General features: G+C 33.2%; 1 long non-coding RNA gene across 2 annotated transcripts; it reads left to right on the top strand.

Moving 5' to 3' along the window:
* Positions 1-1,065: 1,065 nt before the first annotated feature.
* Positions 1,066-4,223, top strand: LOC114193837 (uncharacterized). 2 transcript variants are annotated; one of them, XR_003606308.2, is made up of 4 exons: positions 1,066-1,411; positions 1,524-1,660; positions 1,766-1,906; positions 3,581-4,223. It is a non-coding gene; the product is annotated as an uncharacterized LOC114193837 (long non-coding RNA). The 2 variants fall into 2 exon arrangements; XR_003606307.2 differs by having other exon boundaries at positions 1,069-1,660.
* The last annotated feature ends 9,881 nt before the right edge of the window (positions 4,224-14,104 follow it).

The following is a 14,104-nucleotide window of genomic DNA, read 5'->3' as shown; positions in this document are numbered from 1 at the left end:
TGAATGAGAATGGAAAGTAACATGGAGAAGAGAATGGTTTGAGTGGGAGTTCCCTCAAGTAGATGAATTTGTGCACCTAAAACAAAAAACAACCATAAAGAAGGAGGGTGAGGATGAATGGACTTGGAAAGATGAGGAAGGTACATATACTGTGAAATCTAGATATGAAAAAGTGCAAAACCCTTGTATTGGGGAAAACTTTGATCTATACAATATGTTTTAGAAGGAGAGGAGTACAATTGTGTGATGTATCATGTGTATTGTGTGGGTTGGAAGAAGAGACTAATACAAATTTATTTATCACTTGTAACATAGCATAAAACATTTAGAATATGTGTAACAAATGGTAGAAGTGAGAACAATGCATCATAATCAACTAAAAAACCACTTCCAACTTTTTGATTTACTGACCCTTAATAGTAAAGGAAATAAGTTATGGAAGGGTCTATAGTTTTTAATATAACATAACAATAATATAGTGTTTAGAGAAAGGAAAATGGATGCAAATGAGATATTTATTTTGGCATTACAAAATGCTTGAGCTTGAATGAAACATAAAATTGGTAATGTTATTTTTACCTATTCTGACTGGATTCTTTGCCTAATTTAGTGCATTCAATCTATCACATAGAAAATATAACTTGAACCACACTTTAGAGATTGAGTAAAGAACACAAATTCCCATCAGTAAGCATGAAATTCATGGTAAATATCTTTCCTTTGTAGTCTAACCTAGCCATACTTTCAATCTAGAGTTATCTTTGTCTTTTGTAGTAAATTCAGGATGAATATGGACTAGACAAATTTAACGAACATGAAATGCAACAAGGATAGGCCAACAATAACATGCATATAGTAAATAATTGTTCAAGGTACACCCACTACAACAAATCTTAATTTTACCGGGGTTCTTTTGAGAGAGGTTATAATAACCTCTGGGAAAAAAATTCGTGTCAGGGGTTTTGTAAGCCCCTGGTAACTATCTAAGTTTTTTCATTAAACCCTAGTTAAAATGCATATAATTTTGATTTTATGCTTATCCCTTTCATCTTTTTAGACTTTTTACCTTTATTCATATTTTTCCTTACCTCTCTTCTCTTCGAATAGGTTTCATCTTCTTCGTGATGATTCACGATTGTTCTTCCATTTTCTCCTACCACTATTTTCATTCCTAAATCCTTTTTTCTCCATTTTTCTCCTAGCCCTAGTCTCACTACCCATTCACGAGCTTTGTCGTTGCCACTGACTTTGCCCCCTGTCCAAGTTCGTTATTTGCCCCAGCCGTTGGCCATTCCTCCTCCGCACAAGCCTCCAAAAGCACCTCCTTGTTGCTGCTCACCACGAGTTCGAACTATTGAGTGTCTGCCCTCGTTTAGGTCTTCTTTCGCCGTCAGACGCTCACGCATTCTAGGTCTTCAATATGGTTCTCTCATCGCTGGGATTTAGCTTTGTGATTTTTTTATTGAACATTTGCTTGGATTTAGGAAATAACAATTATGGTCGTTTTCATAAGTACATAGCAGGATGGAGCAAATTTTGTGAACTCTGGATACACCAAGGGTGATGGATTTGGAGTTGAGATTATTGGCAGTTTTGTTCTTGTCTGCATCATTTTCTTTGCACTGATGCCAAGAGAAACGCTAGAGACTTTCACGTTCTTGTATGTGTACTCTTTACACTAAATTCATTCAATTAACTTGTTTTGTAAATGGGTGTGTTCCAAATTTGGCATCAATGTGGCTAATTTATGGTGATATCGTTGCAGATTTTGGCTCCACTTCCCATTGGATTTGTTGTGTTCTTCGTCCACTTGGCCACCATTCCCATCATAGTAACTATCATTAACCCTGTTAGGAGTCTAGGAGCAGCCATTATCTACAACAAGGACCATGCATGGGATGACCAAGTATGTTCCTTTCTTCTATAATTCATTTCACACAATTCAAGGATTCATTTAACATTAAGCACGCCAGATTAAACCAGAGCATTTGACTCCAAATATAATTATATTTCATATCTACTAAACAATTTTTTAATCGGTGCATTAGTGTAAAACTATGCAAAAGTGTGTATTTGACTCCTAATTGAAGTGTTGTTGTGTGCTGAATTTGACTCATCCATTAGTTTATTGAATTATGGACCAAAACTATAACTTACACGATGGCTCTATGTGAATGATAGAATTGGGGTGTCCATGTCACCCCAGCATTCCCCCTGCTATCTATAATAAAATAGTAAAATAATGCAAAGATGAAAAGAGTTGGAATCAACCAAATCACAAGATGAACAATAATAAGCCGTCTTAAAGAATCGGTAGTGAAGATCACTATGTGAAATCATTTTCCTTTGCTGTTTAAGACACGGTAATGTAGGGTCCATAAACACCATCACTCCAGTGTCCTCCGTTTATTTCCTTTCAACCATTGCTAAATACCTCTCTTAGTTAAATCATTCATTCCTTCATTCATATACATTTTTGTCACTTTCTTTCTTCCATTAACTTACTTTTCCACTCACTTCCTACCTCATCTTTTGCCTACCTACTATCTACCTTGTAATGGATTGTCATCTCTTTGATCAAGATAAGGTAAAATTCATTGCCTAACTTGCACAAACATTCTTACATGTCAACACTATGAATCAATCACAATTGTTTGCTTACATTTGTGTCAACCAAATTCAGTTTCACTCACATATTCTATTTGTTGTCTTTGTGCATTAAGAACTTTACTGCTTCATATGTAGTTGTTTCATTTGAATCTTAAGTAAATTTATTATAATTGAATCTTGGTTGTAGGGAAGCATGCCAGTAAATGTCTTCCAGCATTAGTAATACCATTATCTCTTTGGTTTAACTTTTTATTGATCTTATTTGGGTTCCATCACCAATTCTCGGTTGCCTTGTGATGTTTACAAAGGCTATGTTCTAACTATATTTTTTTCATCTTAGGACATGTCGAAATCAACCCCAACTCAAGAATTAGTTGCTAAGGATCTTCGTGTATAAATTATTATCTTTTTTCTCGGTTTTCTTCGAATTCCAAAGACGAATCTTCCATTACACCTTCGATATGGAAAATAAATGTTGGGGTATGCATATACAAGGTTACTTTTTTTGTTTTCCCAATGTGCATATCCACGACACGACCATGACCCACGAGTTGGTTGTGTAATTTAAAGCCTTTTGGTTTCATTTGTTTTCTTTTTTTTTCAGTTTAGCCGAAAATCGGAAGTTCTTAGCAGCATAGATATTTCTTTTCTCCTCCTACATCATACCATAAAAGTTAGAGCAACCCCTTAGTAAAGATGGTGGTCACAGAAAGTAAGCTTCCATGAAACACAACCCACACTATGAAAATAAAAAATAATAACAAAGATATTAAAAAGTTTGTTTTAATCAACATTTTAGTTTTAACAATTGTGAGTTTAATTCAATCTCATTCTTTAATTTCTTTTCTTTAATTTAGTTTCTATTTTGTTATTAAGTGTTGTTTGTTATGTTAAACTGGTATTATTATAAGTTTTGACAATTTTTATGAATTGTTTTTTAATTTCTTTTCTCTTCGTCTTTCTAATGAAGGATTGACAACTCAAGGATCCATGGAGACTCTCCCAAGGAGAATTACTAGAAGCATGACTAAAGGGGAGGATCCTTCTTCTATGTCTCTTTTGTTATTTTCCATCTTAATTTTATGATATCCCTAAGTTGACTTAGTTGACTTAATTTTGGTTGACTTGTTGACCTTTGACTAGGGTTGACTCATTGACCAAAATTAATTAAATTCAAGCCAACATGCTAATCCTTGCTTAAGTTATTTTGTAGGTTAATTTTGTAGAGGAAAGCATGAGAGGTGGCACATGATGATCGGAGGGCATGAATGATGTGGAAGAGAGTAAAGCAAAAGCAAAAAGCATAAAGCAAAAGTAGACATTGTACCTTTTGTCTCTTTTGTTCTTTATGCTCCTTTGCTTGATTTGGAGGCTACTTTTGTCCCTTTCTCCACCCATGGCCAATAATCAACATGGGAAGACATACCACCAACTCATTTTGTGCCAAGCTTGAAGATACTTCTAGAATGATAGTTTCTCTTGCTTTTCTAGTTAGCCCTTTACAACTTTTGTATTTTACTTAGAGGCCCCTAAGACTATCTATTTAAGGGGAGCTCTACCAAGTGTAAAAGGGTTGAACATTTTGAATCAAAACACTCTTGTTTCAACCACCATATCCGTGAGCTAGCCCTCCTTCTAAGGAATGGAAGAACTCTTACCTTATCTTTCTTATGCAAGTGGCGACAACATATCATTCATCTCTAGAGCTTGGTTTGGCTTTGCCCCTCTAAGAGTTGTGTGCTCCACTTCCATAACCATTACTCTCTTCTCTTCCATTTTTATTTGATCTTCTTACTTTCATTGCAATTTCGTTTTGGTTTCCATTCTTGTTTTCGTTTTTAAAACTACAATCCATCTCCTTCTTCTATTGAACTCTTGGAAATGAACCTTCACATCTAGATAGCTTGCTATCTTAATGTTCAGTGGGGATTTCCTTGAGTTTTCTTAAGTAACTCTGCACCATATTCCATAATCTTAAAAGGAAACAAGATAATCCTTCATCATTTGGTATCTAAAGCTTTGGTTGTCTTGAATATGGTTTTTGTTCAAATTCTAACCAATGATGTTTGTGTTTCTTTGTGCTTGGTGGACTCTCGACCTTTTGGTGTTAAAGTATCTAAAAACTTCATCTCTGGATGAATGTTGCTTGGTGAAGTGAAAACATGATTTTTGGTGTTTATTTGACTCCTTGGCCGAGAGCTATGTTGATGTTACCATGCCAAAATTTTCTTCACATGTCTTTCTTCTTTTAGCCTTTTGGTTTGAGTCATATCTCACATGTTAACTTGAAGTTTTCTTGTTTTTGTTTTCGAAGTATTTGAATCTTGCATTCGCTATATGTCTTGTTTGATGTATGCTCAACGAAATTGATTTTGGCCTAAAACTTGAGGAACTAAGTGTCGAAGCCACCTAAAACTCTTTCTCAGCATTTTATGAAACTAGTTGTGAAAAGAAGAAAATTTTGCACCAAATATTGCCTAAAAACCGAGAGCAACCTTGCTCCTTGGTGAACTAAAAGTGTGTTTTTCACTAAGTGTTATGCTACTAGTTTTTCATGATTGAGAATTGGGTGATATTGGCAAATTAGTTCCATACCTTAACTCGGTTATGATCTTTCTTGGTGTGTGCATGATTTAAGACTAGCGAATGCATGTTCAAGTTTTTCCATATCATCTTTGTAATATGCTTTTCTTAAGTTAGTCATGATAAAAGTTTTGTCTTAAAATTTCTCCTTAGAGTTTAGCATTTCTTGTTTTTGTGCTTTTCTTGCTTGTCTTTAGGTACTCTTTGTTTTGTCATAGTAAGTTTGTCTTCTTGAAATTCTTGAGTGTTTGAGTTGAGTCACTTGTTATGCAAGAAAAGGATTTTGAACAAAGTGTTTTCTTCACTCCTTGGAGGAGGTTTGAGTGTAGCCTTGCTTTGCCTTATTTGGGAGTGTGATCTAAACACTTGGGTGGTTTTGAATCAAGAATTTTGGTCTCGGGTTTTGGCCAATTTTTACCACTAACTTGTGATTGTTGTCTCGATTTTGAGCTCTTTGTGTAGGAAAGATGAACTTGGATCCAATAGTGGAGGAAGAAGAAGAGGAAGAGTCGATTTCACCTTACTCCCCTCCCATGGTGACACTGGTGACAGAACAAGATGACCATACCACACTTGCTAACATCCTAAGGGAGATGGAGATTAGTAGGAGAGAAACTTTTGACCAACTAAGGGCAGATAGGAGACAAAGTGAGATGATGCTTCAAGAACACATCCAAAGGCTTGAGAATAGAGAAGAAGAAAGGAGGAGAATGAGGTCTTCTTCCGAGAGCTCCATTGGTATGTGAAAAGAGAAGAAGGAGGCATGATTTTGAGGGAGAAAGAAGGTGCAACAACCCTCCTCAAAGATAACCACCTCCAATTCAGATTCCCAAGTTCAAAGGAGAGCATGACCCCAAAAGCTACCTTGAATGGGAGTAAAAAGTGGACCAAATTTTCAATATTCATTTAGTTACTGACCAAGAACAAGTAGATTTAGTTGTGTTAGAATTTGAGGACTATGTCATGACTTGGTGGCATCAATTGTGTATGGACAATATTAACCAAGAGTCACTCACGACCTCTTGGAGGGACATTAAACATTTAATGCGCGCTAGATTTGTTCCTTCCTACCATAGGAGGGAGACTCTTTTGAAGCTCCAAAGGCTTCAACAAGGGTCCATGTGTGTGGATGAATATTACAACCTCATGAAGTCCATGCTTCTTAAAGTAGGACTCCAATTTAAAAGTGAAGAAGAAAAGGTAGCTAGATTTGTGAGTGGTCTAAAGAGAGAAATCCATGATATAGGGAGTTGTATGAGTATTCCACACTTGATAAAATTTTGCACTTGGCCCTCAAAGTTGAAAGTCAATAGAAAAATAAACAAGAGGCTAAGGGGAATACTTCATATAATGAATACTACTCAAAACCTTGGAAGGGTAAGGAAAATAAAGATGGAAAATTACCCTCCAAGTCTCTCCAAGAACTCTCCATGACCACACAAACTCTTCTCAAGGGTCAAGAACAAGTTTCATCTAATGTTTTAAGTGTTGGGTTATGATCACATTGCACCAAATTACCCAACAAAAAGGAGCAGGATCTTGAACCCTAAAAGAGAGGTTGAAATTGAACACTCTTCCCCTTCTCCCCCTAAAAGCTCTTCCTCACACACTTCTTCCCCCTCTTCAAATGAGGTTAAAATCAAACCCAATGAAGGAGGATTGTTGGTGGTTAGGTGCATGCTTGGCCAAGTGCAAAAAGATTTAGAATCTCAAAGAGAAAATACTTTTCACTCAAGGTGTCTAATCAACAACAAGCTTTGTTCCCTCATAATTGATAGTGGAAGTTGTGTCAATGTGGCTAGCACAAGGGTTGTGGACAAGCTTGGCTTGAAAACATTCCTCATGCCAAGTCTTGAAAGAACACTTTTATTGGCCCCACATAAGGAAGCATGTAGACAAGCATTGCAGGAGTTGCATAGCATGCATGAAAGCCAAATCTAAAGTCTAACCTCATGGTCTTTACACTCCCTTGCCCATTCATTTTATGCCTTGGGTTGATATTTCAATGGATTTTGTCTTAGGGCTCCCAAGGACAAAGAAGGGTAGGGATTCAATCTTTGTGGTGGTGGATATTGCCCATTTTATTCCTTGCCACAAGGTTGATGATGCAACCTATATTGCAAATCTCTTCTTCAAGGAAGTAGTAAGGCTTCATGGCATCCCTAGAACCATTGTTAGTGATAGGGACACAAAGTTCTTAAGCCACTTTTGGAGGACACTATAGGGAAAACTTGGAACCAAACTTCTCTTTTCTACAACTTGTCATCCCCAAATTGATGGTCGAATCGAGGTGGTCAAATGTTAAGATGCATGATAGTTCATAACATTAGGGAGTGGGAGGAACCACTTCCTCATATAGAGTTTGCATACAATAGGACTTTGTGTCAAATGTTAAGATGCATGATAGTTCATAACATTAGGGAGTGGGAGGAACCTCTTCCTCATATAGAGTTTGCATACAATAGGGTGGTGCATTCCACTACCTCTCACTCTCCTTTTAAGATTGTTTATGGGTTCAACCCCTTGACCCCTCTAGATCTTCTTCCCCTCCCCATCCATGAGGCATGGACTATCTAAGATGGCCACACCAAAGCAAAAATGATCCAAGACTTGCATGTGCAAGTCAAGGAAACAATTGCAAAAAAGGTGAAGAAACACCAAAAGGTGGGAAACAAAGGGAGGAAGGAAGTAGTCTTCAAGGAAGGAGATTGGGTTTGACTTCATTTGAAAAAGGAAAGATTTCCTAATTAAAGAAAATCCAAGCTTCTTCCTAGAGGAGATGGTCCCTTTCAAGTCTTTAGGAGAATCAACAACAATGCTTATGAGTTAGAATTATCTTCTAGTTACAACATAAGTAACTCATTCAATGTTTGTGACCTTTCTCCTTTTGACATAGGGTATAAGAATTCGTGGTCAAATACTCTCCAAGAAGGGGCGGATGATGAAGGATTGACCACTCAAGGAACCATGGAGACTCCCCCAAGGAGAATTACTAGAAGCATGACTAAAGGGGAAGATCCTTCTTCTATGTCTCTTTCTTTAATTTACATCTTAATTTTATGATTTCCCTAAGTTGACTTAGTTGACTTAATTTTGGTTGACTTGTTGACCTTTGACTAGGGTTGACTCATTGACCAAAATTAATTAAACTCAAGCCAAAATGTTAATTCTTGTTTAAGTTGTTTTGTATGTTAATTTTGTGGAGGAAAGCATGAGAAGTGGTGCATGATGATTGGAGGGCATGGATGATGTGGAAGAGAGAGTAAAGCAAAAGCAAAAAGCATAAAGAAAAAGTAGACATTGTACCTTTTGTCTCTTTTGTTCTTTATGCTCCTTTGCTTGATTTGGAGGCTACTTTTGTCCATTTCTCCACCTATGGCTGAGAATCCACATGGGGAGACACACCACCAACTCATTTTGTGCCAAGCTTGAAGATACTTCTAGACTTAAGGTTTCTCTTGCTTTTCTAGTTAGCCCTTTACAACTTTTGTATTTTGCTTAGAGTGCCCTAAGACTATCTATTTAAGGGGAGCTCTACCAAGTGTAAAAGGGTTGGAACTTTTTGAATCAAAACACTTTTGTTTCAACCCCCATATCTGTGAGCTAGCCCTTCTTCTAAGGAGTGGAAGAACTCTTGCCTTATCTTGCTTATGCAAGTGGTGGCACCATATCACTTATCTCTAGAGCTTGGTTTGGCTTGGCCCCCTCTAAGAGTGGCGAGCTCCACTTCCATAACCATTACTCTCTTCTATTCCATTTTAATTTCTTCTTCTTACTTTCATTGCAATTTCGTTTTGGTTTCCATTCTTGTTTTCATTTTTAAAATTACAATCTATCTTATTCTTCTATTGAACTCTTGGAAAAGAACCTTCACATCTAGATAGCTTGCTATCTTAATGTTCAACGGGAATTTCCTTGAGTTTTCTTAAATAACTTTTCACCATATTCCATAATCTTAAAAGGAAACAAGATAATCCTTCATCGCTTTCTAATTTCTTTTTGGGAATATTTTTTTATACTTGAGCCTGAAAAATTAGTAAGATGCTAATTAACTTGTTATAGGAGATCTTGTTGAGCATTACCAAATTGATTGTCAATGACGACAACTTGTTTCTTTGCTCTCAATTTGCATATTAAAGAGTTGTTGTTTATTGGCCAATTTGGTGTACACATAAAAGTAGGTTGCAATATTCTATTATGATCCTTGCAAGAAAAAATGTACAAGCATATTTTTTATAAGTTTTATATTTTTAAAAACTTTGAAGGAACTCTCACAAGCTTAACTTGGTCAACTTAGCTAAGGAACAGGTTGAAGAAAGGGATTTTGTAAATGATAACAATGTAATTATAAGTAGTGAGTGATTGAGTGGTTCAATTGTTTTAGAATATGGTATAAGGAAAATATCGCTTGTATTTTAAAGACTTGTGATATGTGTGGTCACTATATCTTTACAGTTTTTTGTAGCTATGATCTTTGATCATGAAATTTATTAGTGTAGCTTTGGAAAAAATAAGGTAATAGAATTGTTATAATTATGATCCTGATTTGGTTGATTCATCTGCCACACAACACAGATATCTGAAATATATTTAAATAAATAAAAGAAAATTGAGCGAGTATTTAAGAAGCAAAGAGTAAAAGAGTGAGTGAGAGAAAAAAGAGAAGATGGGAAGGAAGAAAGGAAAACTAAGAACTACGTATAGATTGAAAGTCCTAAAATAACACATTGTACTACTCATTAGAATAAAAATGAAACATACTCTGGTACAACAATGCAATAATAAGCACTAGTAACAACACATGTTTTGAAACGCTGGTGTTAACGGGGGTTTTGAAACCCCATGTATTAACGAGGGTTTCTAAAACCCCAACCAGTGCTTGAGGTTTAAAACTGTAGGTAGTTATGGGCTTTGAAACCCTAGGTAGTACCAAGGGTTTTTCTAAACCCCCAGTAAGTTGTGCGAGTTCCAAGGGTTGCTAGAAACTTCCGGTAATCTGTTAGCCACACTGGTTGTTCCAGGAGAATTCCAAATCCCTGGTAAAGCCATTAGTGAGGGTTAAAACTTTCAGAAATGCCAAAAATAATCCCTACTAAAAATCATTATTTTTGTAATGACCAGGGATGAATAAATGCAACAATTGGAGGAGCAAAAGTTAAACAATCATGACAAGTACAACATGTTCAGCTACATCAAGGACAAAAATGCAACAACTAGTTTTTGATATAAATATGACTGCTCTACATTGCATTAAATGTAATATATGACTACTCTGTTTTGGTTATTTATATACATAGGTAGTTTATAAGTATTAAGACTATATAGTACTCTTCTGGAAGGGTATGATTTGTGGAAAGGTACAATGGGATCTCCATTAAAGATGTTATGAACCTATTTTTAGGTGCTTAATGTATGTATATTTTGTGTGCATGGGTTAGAACATACATAATGTTGTACTAAATATATTATATATTCATTGCTTATATAAAATAATATATGTTTCATACGAATATATAAAAAATGTCAAAATGTCAAGGCAATTTTTCCACGTCAAAAAAGAAAGAAATTCTAGTATGTTTTAGTTATTTGAAAATGATTATATTTAGTTTTTAAAAATTTAAGGACGAAAATATATGAAAGTTTAGACAATAAGAATTAATTTCAATTTTGCGTTCAATTTTAGAAACTAAAAATATATTTAATCTTAAAAATAATATCAGTTATATTTATAAAACTAAATATAAATATTGTTTTATAATTTTATTCTAGACAAAAAGACAATTTTTGTTCATCTTGGAGGTAATATTTTATTATAAATAGTTATTTTAATTTTAAAAATAGATAAATTAAAAAAATGGTTAAATTTTTAAAAAGTCACTTAAAGGTTAAGATTGGTAAACTATTACTTATTAAAGGATAAACTTGAAAAAAAATTGGCTATTTAACATAATAGTATAAAATATAGACTAGAAAAAATACATGTGATAATGTGTTACGTTAAAAAATAATAAAGTTATTATTATTACAATTATAACGCTGAAAAATAATAAAGTTATTATTACTATAATTATAAAAGTAAATGTAAATAATTTTTGCACGTAGATAGTTATTTTAGTTTAAAACAATGGTTAAATTTTAAAAATTATTAAATAAAAATTTATTAAATTTGAAAAACTGTTCATTAAATGGTAAAATCCGCAAAATAACTAGTTTAATTTAAAATCCAGTTTAAAATATAAAAATAGAAAAAAGAAATGTGCACACTAAAAAGTGGAATCTTTATATAATAACATAAATTATTATAGCGGTATCTAGTAAAAAACTTTCCCTTCATGTGTGTGATGCCCTCGTAAGATAATTCTTTAAAAATGAATGTGCGAAATTATAATTAAATTATGTTTTTGTTTGAATTAAATATAAAGTGCTTATTTGAAATATTTAATTGAGTCTTTTATTAAATAGGTTTAAATACTCATTTGGTCTTTATTTTTTTCAAGTTTATTTAATTTTATCACTATTTTTGTTTTTCAATCAATTTAATCCTAGTTTTCATCAATTTTATTTAATTTGGTCATTTTTGCTATCGATGTTTAAATACTTAACAACATAGTGGACAAGTTGGCAGTATGACTTGGACAGTTTATGGTGATGTGGCTCGTTATTGTTTTTATCCCTTATAATGTTTAATAATTTTTTAAAACAAAATTGGGGATAAATACTGATTTAAGGTTTGAACAAATGGAATTTATGGCCATAAAGAAGATATTCTGCAAACTCCACTTCCTAAGTTCGTGTTCGTGCTTGGTTAGGTATTTCTTATGACCATTCTTCTTCGTCTTGTTGTAAACATTGGGGGCAGCCAAGTTGTACTACCTGTCATGGTCGTCATTCAAGGGGTATGAGTTTTATCCCATTTGCAATTATAGAGATATGGCAGTCCTGAGAATAACAAGAACTTCAAAAAATATTGGTAGATAATTTTGGAGTTGTACCAACTAAAAGGTTACATTCATAACATGAATTATTGTCGTGGATTATACAATTATTTTTTCTAGTTTTGGCTTTGCTATACATTTATAACACAAATTTTGGCTTTATTATTTTTGTGTTGAATAACAAAATGGTTCTTGTGATATGGTGTGGTGTAACTACTTCAAGTGGTGTGTTGAAAAATTATTTGATGAAAAGGATGTTGTTATAGGTAGACAAAGAAGGAAGATATCTATGCTTGAGAATCTAGTGCGGGTTTCCAAGAAAAGGATCATTTTTTTACTAGGATTGGTTTTTGTTATTGGTGAAATGAATTGATGTGTTTAGGTTGGGATGTTTTTTTTTGTTGTTGTTAAAGTTGTTTTTAAGGTTGTATCATTGTGCTAATGTTAAGAAATGATTCAATAAATGAAGTTATGAATGTTTATGTTTCATTCAAAAATGGAAATGTGCCTTACTGCAAACACCTTTTCTCCTGACCAGCTGTGAAAGTGGCAAATGTTAGAAATAAGTGTGAAAACCTTTCCAAACAAATTTAAATATGTGTGAAAAAAATTAATATGTACGTACCTCGATATTCATTTTTTTGTTAAACCTAATTCCCTTTCAAGTTTGTTTTTAATCTTGTGGCAGATTGAACCTTATAAAGAGTTTACCTTCAATCTGTTGGTGGTCCATCTTTTCATCAAATAAAGTCTAATATTCTCTAGCATTGTTATAATTGGTTTACTCCTTGCATCAATAAGCACACTATTGAATGCTTCACTCATGTTATTGACAAGTGTGTTACAGATGGCTTGATTTGTAAACTTAGATTTGGACCAAAACCTATTTCAATAATAAAGAAGGTTAATGGCATAATAATGAACAACAACTTTGTCATAGTATATTGATGTAGGTCATGTTAAGGGTGAAAGCCAAACCTTGGGGAAATGAGTATCAAGTATTTGTAAACCTCCACATTCTCTTCTTATATATTACTCATTTCTCTTTCCTAACCTTGAGGGTGTGTGTTTGTAGTAACCCTTCACATTAGACTATTCAATTTTTTTTCCTGTAATTTCTTTTTTTTGAAAATTGGAATATAAATGGTGCATACAAAATCCTTATTCTACCCTAGGTAAATGTTCCTGGACAGCAGACATATGGATTAAAGAATACAAACATATAAGTCCACAAACAAACATGAAAAATTACATAATTATTAAAAAATACATTTTGCTAGTCTGACATAAATTTGATGGTGATGTGAACCCCATTTACACAAGGGTTGACTTAGGATCCTTAGAGTTAGAACCTGTAGGAAACTTGGAAACTTAGTGAAAAGGTGGATTAGAAAGATGTTGAGATTCCAATTTGAACAATATATTGGAAATGTAACATCCAAAAGCAAAATAAAAATAAAAATAAAATAAAATTCAATGCAATAATTCTATTAAACAATGTATTATATTATAAATATTTTTTTAAAATTATTATTATTAGAAATAATAATGTATCTAATATCATAAATTGTGAATGCATAACCCTTATAAATATATAGGAAATCAAAACTAATTAACTAATAACAATATAATAATACTATAAAATTATATATAAGCTTAACAATATATACATATACATAACAAAATATATAAAAGAATGCAAGTAGGAACGAAATCAAAACTAATTAACTAATAACAATATAATAATACTATAAAATTATATATAAGCTTAACAATATATACATATATGTATACAGAACAAAATATGTAAACGAATGCAAGTAGGAACGAATAAAGAAAAACACTTAAAATGATTGGACTACTATTCAAATATATATATATATATATATATATATATATATATATATATATATATATATATATATATATATATATATATATATAAATAAGCAAATGGATAAACATAAAATTGAGTA

This window comes from Vigna unguiculata, chromosome 8 (genome assembly GCF_037176805.1).
Source record: "Vigna unguiculata cultivar grain cowpea cultivar isolate G323 ecotype 2 chromosome 8, ASM3717680v1, whole genome shotgun sequence".
NCBI classification, from domain to species: domain Eukaryota; kingdom Viridiplantae; phylum Streptophyta; class Magnoliopsida; order Fabales; family Fabaceae; genus Vigna; species Vigna unguiculata.
Note: the sequence above shows the minus strand (reverse complement) of the source record. Positions and strands in the feature narration are given on the sequence as shown.